Genomic DNA, 8,982 nt, shown 5'->3' on the forward strand with positions numbered 1-8,982 from the left:
AACCTGTACGTGAGTGTTTATGGTTGCTTTACTCATAACTGCAAAAAAAACTTAGAAGCAACCAAGATGTCCTTCAGCAGGTGAATGGATTAATGCACTGGTACATCTAGACAATGGAATGTTATTCAGTGCAAAAAGGAAATGAGCTATCAATTCATGAAAAGACATGGAGGAAACTTAAGTGCACATTACTCAGAGAACACAGCCAATCTGAAAAGGCTACATATTGTATGAGTCCAACTATATGACATTCTGGAAAAGCAAAACTATGGTAACAATAAAAAGATCAGTCATTATGAGGGGCTGGGGGAGAGAGAGATTAATAGGTAGAGCACAGAGGATTTTTAGGGCAGTGAAATCATTCTGTATGATACTATAACGGTGGATACATGTCACTATACATTTGTCCAAGCCCATAGGATGTACACCAAGGGTGAATCACAACGTAAACTATGGGCTCTGGGTGATGATGATGTGTCAATGTAGGTTCATCAACTGTGGCAAATGTACCACTCTGGCAGGGGATATTGAGAATGGAGAAGGGTGTGCAAACAGAGTGGCAGGGGCTATAGGGGAAATCTCTGTACCTTCCCCTCACTTTTGCTGTGAACCTAAAATTGCTCTTTAAAATAAAGCCTATTAAATCTATTTTTAATATCCTCATTCAACCCTCAATTGCAGTTAGCAGATAAGCAGGCATTAAAATAATTACAGACTTTGACAGGTTAGGTTATGAAGGAATAAAAAATAAGAGGGGCTGAGATAACAGAGAGAGAAAATGCTCACTGTGAAGACTCCCAACAGCCTGGGTCCTTTGACAGTTACACTTCACTGTGAATGAACTGTTAATAAATTGCTGCAGATCTTGGACCTCAGTAAATTCATTAGCCTGTGCCAGTATCATAAGTCTGATTCCCTTTTGTCCCTACCAAGAGTGATTTCCTGGCCTTCTAAAGTGGAAGACCAAATTCTGGAACTGGAAATATAATATGGATTTAGTAGATATTCTCTTAACCTACTTCTACTAGCTGAGTTGACAGAACCAATGTATTCCAGTCCCTCTGGAAAACATACAGACTGCTGGCCACAGCACACTGAACATTATGGTGAAGTTAGCAGCACTCTCTCATTAACATACACTTCTCCCAGCTGAATTATGTGATTATGTTTTGCATAAAACATAAACAACTGTTTACTTATTATAATTACATAATTCATACACATATTATTTTATATACTTACATATTACATAAAAATGTGTATCTCTACTTATATACTTTTATATTATAAACTGATAAAATATGATTATGAAAAGAAAGATCAGTTATTAAAATTCAGTCAAATGTTTTAAAGACTTCATAAAGCTAAGCTATTAGAAATTGCTGGTGAATTAGATGTGGACGAAAAATTTTTTAAAGGTTGAAGGAGAGAGGATTATAAAAACCTAGAAGTGCTCTACACACAGATCACTTCCGAGTTAAATTCTCATTCCATTTTACAAAAACTGTCTACGGCCATGCCACCCTGAATAAGCCTGATCCCATCTAATCTCAGAAGCTAAGCAGGTCAGGCCTGGTTAGTACTTGGATGGGAGACCACCAGGTGCTATAGGCATAAACAATAAAAAACAAAGGATTGTAAGCTGACAAGGTCCTTGCAATCTGTGAGGTCAACCAAGGGTTGCCTCACCTGAAAAACAAAAACAAAAAAACAAAAAAACAAAAAAACCCACCTTAAACTGGCAGTCACAGATGATGCACAGTGGGTGTGGGTATGTGAGAAAGACAGTGCTGAGCTCCAAAATGCAGTACCCATACTCAAAGGCTTTGGTTTTGTATTAAAAGATCAGCAAACAAATGCACATTTATACCTTTCTAGGGAACCTATGAATCATAGCTTATGCTTCTTCAACTTAATAACTTTTTCAATTAACCAATCAACTGCTGACCCTGAACATGTAGGGACTTTACCTTCAGTGTGGTGCTAGATCCAGCCCAGTTGCAGTAGATCTCCCTCAGGAAATCCCACCAGCCCCACCAATTTCCTACGGTTACGTCAAGAAGGCTCTTATATGTAGACCCAGGCCTTCAATTATGCCACAATTATGACATAAAGCGATGTTCAAAAAATGATTGCTGGGGGAATAAATGATTACTGGATTAGTGAATAATAACAGAATAAAGATTTAGAGGTTCTTCCAAAGTCCATCTCTCTAGTCACCTATCACTATTAGCCTACACTAGTCATATAAATGTTGGTGTTTTCTTCGTAAAACTCCACTAGAGAGGAAAAGAGTTGGAACTCATCCTTGCTTTGGAGGTACAATGACCTGTTTCTCACCTAATGTGAGTCATCGGTTCTAAGATGTGAGTTTCTTTCTGCTTGTCTGCTCTAAAAGACACGATGGACATGACTTGTTGAATCTGCTTTAGCTTCCCCAGATCCTACTAAGTTGTTCATTCAACGAACACTTGTTAGATGCCAGCAGTGTGCCAGGTATTGTGCTGATATGACAGGAAATACGACAAGCACAATCCCATTTCTCAAAATCTCCTAGTCACAAAGGCATAAGAAATATGAGTTTGTTTTGGGCTCTGAAACAACAGATCCATAGGCAAAGCCAAGACTACAGTGAGGAAAGTAGGGCACATAGGGTACAAAATTTAAAGAGGTGTCACTCTCAGGTTCTCATGCATGGCCTGGAGAGTGATACCTCCTTTCATTTCGAACTCTAAGCACTCTGCTTGCCTGGTCAGTAGGCCCCTCTCCACCATAGGTAGGTTCTCTGTTCTCCCCCTGATAATGTTTAGGTTTTCTGTAACCAAGCTTCCAGAAACTGTTTCTTCGATTCATTCAGAGCCCACTATAAACATCTGAGCCTTTTTCCCCACACGTATATTTGGTAAATTTTGACATAGTTGGCACCTGAGAATAGATCTTAAAGACTTGTTTAACCATAAATTTATCAACCTTATTATTCTTCAGTAAGAAAGAAATCACTTGTCTATTTTACTTTTCACCTAAGAAATGAGCAAGCAAACCAGAGAGTAACAAATAACTGTGTGTTTCTCTGAGGCGTAGACAGGTTTCAGCAATTAAAGATGACTACATTTGTGTGTGTGTATAAAGATGCTAGAAAAAAAATCTCTTGCTGAAGGAAAAAAATCTACTGGAAGACAGGATAAAGAGTTTAATAGTAAAGATCTTAGTTCGATTTAAAGTTCTGACATTTGCTAGTTGGATTAAAAACAAACAAGATGTTATCGCTGTCATCGAGAGGTAGATATCTAATAGGGATGATAAACATTATTACAACACGGCGAAGTGAGCACAGTGATGGAGACATTCACGGCCTGAGAAGCCAGGGTATGGGGCCTGGAGGGAGAGAAAGAGAAGACGACAAAAGGAGTGGGCATCTGAACAGAGTTTTAAAGTAAGAATAGAAGTTAGCCACAAGAGAAGAGGGAGAAGAATAATCTAGGCAGACAGGGCCTCACAGCTGTGTTACATTTTTCAAGATTCAAAGACTAGAAGGTTGCTTCTGATAAGGAGAATTTAATATAAAAACACACAGAGAAATAAAAGACATGAAACCATCTGTATGGCAAGACAGTCAAACCTCATTTGGGACACTGAGGAATCAACATGACTCTCTGTGCTCAGTTATCCTGTGTTCTCTTAGAAGTGGATCTATCACCCCTTACTGTAGTAATTCATCACACTGGCGATTAAGTCTCAATCTCTCTCTCTCTTTTCACATCTCTAGCCACTGCTACAGTTTTATCTTACTCCCTCTGATTTCTGTTTACTCATGGTGTTTACTGCCACTCAGCTTCTGTCTACCACCTTCTCCCCGACTTCTTTCCATGATAGTGTCTGCTAAGTTTCTGTTCATTGCATTCAAACTCATTGAGAGTGGGATTCCTTTGGCCAGCCCCTGTCCAGTATAGAGCAGCTCTATCAAGCAGAGTTCTCTTGCCAAGCCACCTTGAAGCTGCTCATTAGTGGTGTCTGTGTGTCAGATGCCCATTTCTGGCTAAGTTATCTGCATGCAGAGAAGTAGAGTTACATGGATAAAGCACACTACACATAAACCTACACATAAATAGCTTTGTTCAGAAGCATCTTCTCAGTGTCTGAGCAAAGACAGTGAGATAGAAAAGCAGTTCTGTTTAGAACTGCAAGTTGCTTGGAAAGTAGAGGTGGAAAGGGGGCATTTAGGTATAAGACTGGCCTTGGTCCTAACGGGTCTATGTTCAGATTTAGGATGTAGCAAGCAGGGATGAATCTGTCTATAAACTCTGTTATGCAAAAAGATCACATTTCTGCATTAACTTTAAATCAACTTAAATCCAGTGCTGATACTCCCTTCAAAATGGTGGCAGAAAATTCATTCTCAGTTGAGGGGCTTGTCCTTTGGGCCATGCAAAAATCTCAGGGTCTTCTGCAGAACCAATGCATTGAGAAAACTCTTCCTGGACTCTGGTCATGGGGTCATGCAGGGAATCACTAGAACAGTCCATACCTGCTGCTCTCTTGCACTGAGGCAGGCTCGTAACATGGATGCTCTCCTCCCAGAACTCCAGCTCGGACCGCCCCACATCCCTGCCCCCTCTGTCAGCTACGTGTGGTTATAGAATGGAACTAGGGTTTTTATAGGACCTGTCTGTCCCATTAGAGAATTCATTTATAAAACAGCCTGACTACATGTAATGAATCACAGGATAACGCCTTTAAAAGGGGGGATGGGGAGTGAGAGCTGGGTATTCGGATGGAAATGTACGCAATGACAGGGCAAAGAACGAACATCACTTTTCGGAGGCAGGCTGTGCTGTGACTGAGATGAGAATCCATCACTGACAGAGATGAGATGGGGACAAGCGGAGAGTGATTGGCCCAAGGGAGACATGAGGAGATCAACGAGGCAGGAGTGTGTCTTTCAGGACTGATGTGGCAGAAAAGGAGACAGCAGTATTTCGACGGGAGCTTTAGAGCAAATAAAACCTCTTTCTGGCTGAAACAGATGCAGAAAAACTGCATATATTCAGAGTAAAAGAACAGAAAAGCCAAGAAAAACAGGACAACAAAGAGTCACCACCATCAGGACCTTTTCCCCTTCCACACTGGGAAGGCCACACTGTAGGAAGGGGATCCTAAGATCTGGGAGAACACTCACCTGCTGTGCGACCCCCTTGCAACAACCTTACACTCCCTGAGCCTCAGTGTCCTGGCCGTAAAGTGGAGATAATAATACCTGCCTACAGAGTTGCTGTAGTTATGGTTCTCTGTAAGCTCTAAAAACCCTCTACTGTATGATTCCAACTATATAACATTCCGGAAAAGGCAAAACTATGGAGACAGTAAAAGGATCAGTGGTTCCCAGTAGTTAGGGGAGGGAGGGATGAATAGGTGGAGCACAGAGGATTGGTAAAGCAGTGACACTATTCTGTGTGTTACTATAATGATAGATATGTCATTACAGATTTTCCCATAGAATGTACACCACCAAGAGTGAACTCTAACATAAACTATGGACTTTGGGTCATAACGATGTTCCAGTGTAGGTTCATTGATTATAACAAATGTACCGCTCTGGCGACAGGTGTTGATAAGTGAGGGAGTCTGTGCATGAGTGGGGGCTTCAGATATGGGAAATTTCTGTCTTTCTCTCGATTTTGTTGTGAACCTAAAATAGCTCTAAAAATTGTTTATTAATAAATAAATAAAGTCTATTTTTAAAAAAAGAAGCCAAAGTTAGTGACACTCATTAGCATGTTAGCAAGAGATGCTCTGCATGTGTTTATTCGTGTCTGACACAGTCCCAAGGCTGTCCCTAGAGTCCCTGTTCCAAAGCTGCACATGCTACAAACTATTTCCACATGCCTCATCTTGGTGGCCTTCTCAAGGTCACATAGTCCCCTGGCTGGTTCAGGTGGAAGGAGCGGCCTCAGTCAGCCCCAAGCCCTAGCTCCTTCCACTGTGCTGTATTTGCAGACGCTTCTATACACACCAGCCTGGTGCCTACCCTGTGCCTCCCTCCCAAGCTCCAAGAGCTGTCAGGAGATGCTGGCCCTTCCTTTGGTAATGTCTCCCTATCCTGCCTCTCACCCCCTGCCACTGGCAATTGCCACAGAGACTGCACTTCCCCCTCCTGTTCCCTCTGCTTATGCTCACAAATGCGTCGATGGGACGAACTCCACAGAACTCATATCAATCCATGGTTTCTGCCCTCAGCTCTTCAGAACCATCATTCTGTTATAAATTTCCCTATGGAAAAACAATAATAGTAGCATCACTATTGAACATCTATTATATACCAGGAACTTTTATATATTTTCTCGTAGAATCCTCACTATGGCTTTTTGACTTAAGCTATAAGAATCCCCTTTTAAAACAAGAAAATTGAGGCTCAGGAGTTTGAATTCCTGGTTAGTATTTAAAAGAGTCAGGGTTCTAGGAAGAATCAATCTGACTCCAGAGTCCACATTCCGCTCCATCCTCAAAGTTCTTGTAACTGGAATGCTGTTCTTATGACTCTACTTTCCTCCCAATCCTGCTTGTTGAAAGGAATTTTCCTCATGCCCAGATACAGAAGATGGGCACTCGAGTTACCCATTCTCTATTCTGGGTCAACTTTTAACCTCCTTCCCTCAATAGATGATGCCAAGACCATCAGCCTACACCTTTCCTCTGGACTTCATCACAAACAATGTGGTCTCCCTGTGCTAACTCAGCACTTCTTGAAGGGCCATAGTGTACTCAGGGGTCATTACTGACCACGATGAAGCAGGTACTGTGCTTGATGCTGGAAAGGCAAAGAGAAACAGGGTATATTCCACTCTTAAAGAGCTCTAATTCCAGGAAGAGAAACAGATAAATAAAGATAAATTCTAGGCAAGAAATAAGAACAGAAATAAGTACAGGATTGTGTAGGATAACACATGAAAGACATTACTACAGACAGGGATATTCCTAAAAAAGGCGACACCTGAGCTTGGTCTGGTGTTAGGAATGTGTTCTACATCAACCTAGGAAAACTGAACAATAACTTCCACAGATACAGCTTATCTCTGGAGTTCAATCAGAAGTTCAGGGTTGGCATGAAAACATAATAATGTCATCAAGGACCCAAGCTCTTTTCATTTTCCTGCCTTATCATACTCATGTGTTGTCTTTCACTTTCAAAGTCTCACTGTAGAAGACTGCCCCAAGTTCACGGCTTCAGGACCAGTCCCACAAACTAGCTGGAGAAAAGCCAGCTAGATCAATCGGTTCAAGCATCCATTCTTATTGTCACAGTTAAGGCCAGCATGAGGGTTCCAGGGTACACCTATGGAACTACCTGTGACGCTGTGGATGAAGGTTGTGGTTCCCAGAAATGGGGAAGCTGCTAAGAGGAGAGCAGACCCTCCCAAGAAATGTCCCCTGCCAGGCCACTCTGCTGTCTCCCTTGGCTGCACTACCTCTTTATCTGCAGTTAGGATTCCACAGGTTAGCATCCAACAGCTCTTATTTGATGTCAGTGAGTCCTGTCAGCCAATTCAAGATAAGGACAGCAAACAACCTTACCCCTCTCTCCTTTTAATCTTCCCCAGTAAAACACATTGGAGGCTTTGAATACTTGCTGCTTGACTGCCTTTGGCACAAGCTAATAACATGGTGTAAACACCCTAAAACTAGCTTTCAAGTGATGAAGCCAAATAAAAAGTTCTGCCCCAGAATCAGAACCAAGGATGAGAGGTGGATTTTAAACTCTGGTTTAAAGAGATATTTAAGTGGAACTCAATTTACTCTGTGCATTTGTGTACATGCACATACCCAAGTGTGTGGGCATTTTCTCCTCATTGGCCAAGCTAAAGAAATGAAAGACTAGAAATCACCTCCATTTTAACAGCACACAGTTGTCCATGTTGGAAGCCTATTAAAAAGATATTTTGGTCTGTGAAATAAAGCAGAGATGATTGCATAAGAATGCAAACAGTATAAAATTCAGACCTACCTGATACCAAGCTCAGACACATTAAGACACATTTGGGGTCTCGTTTTAATTGGATTTTCTAACCTTTCCTATATTCTAATGAGCTTGGGAGGAAATTCATCAGTGTTTAGGTACAACCTCTATCAAGATGATCCAAGAGCTTTTTTCTCTCTAGGTTGCTCTGTGTTGGGGAGGTAGATTGAGGAGTGATTTAGTGTGAATTTCGATCAGCCTTCACGAGGTACCAGTCCAAGCCTTTTGTTTCAGTTTCCCAGGGATCCATGCATAATGAAAGAAAAGGTCCCAAGGCCTTAGGCAAAACAGTTCCTTCAGAGAGCTCAATGCAGTTTAATATGTTGCACTTGATGATTTAACAAGGATCTACAAATGCAATAGAAACCAGAGGTCAGTGGGCTGCAGATCAGAAGGGCAGAGGGCTCTGCTGACCGGCAGCCACCCAACAAAGGGCTCATCACCACAGGAATCCCTGACTCTCCACCTAGACCAGATGGACAAGGATGCCCACCCAGCTCCTTAGCAATACTGTCTAGGAAACAAAGGTGAGCACAACACCAACCACCTCTGAGCATCTACATTGGTTTGCTGGGGCCATCATAAAAAGCATCATTGGCTGTGTGGCTTAAACAACAGAATTTTATTTTCTCACAGTTTTGGAGGCTACAAGTCCGAGATCAAGGTGTTAGCAGGGTTGGTTCCTTCTGAAACCTCTTTCACTGGCTTGTAGATGGCTGTCCTCTCCCTCACATGGTCTTTCCTCTGTATGTGTCTGTGTCCAAATGTCCTCTTCTCGTAAAGACACCAGTCACACTGGATTAGCACTCATCCTAATGACCTCATTTTTAACTTAATCACCTCTTCAAAAGCCCTATCTCCAAATACTGTCACATTCTGAGGTCATGGGGGTTAGAACTTCAATATTTCAGCCCATAACAACATCACAGGAACAAGCTGAGGGTATGTGTACTTCCTCCAAACCTCTCTGA

Source organism: Rousettus aegyptiacus, unplaced genomic scaffold (genome assembly GCF_014176215.1).
Source record: "Rousettus aegyptiacus isolate mRouAeg1 unplaced genomic scaffold, mRouAeg1.p scaffold_m13_p_5, whole genome shotgun sequence".
NCBI lineage: Eukaryota > Metazoa > Chordata > Mammalia > Chiroptera > Pteropodidae > Rousettus > Rousettus aegyptiacus.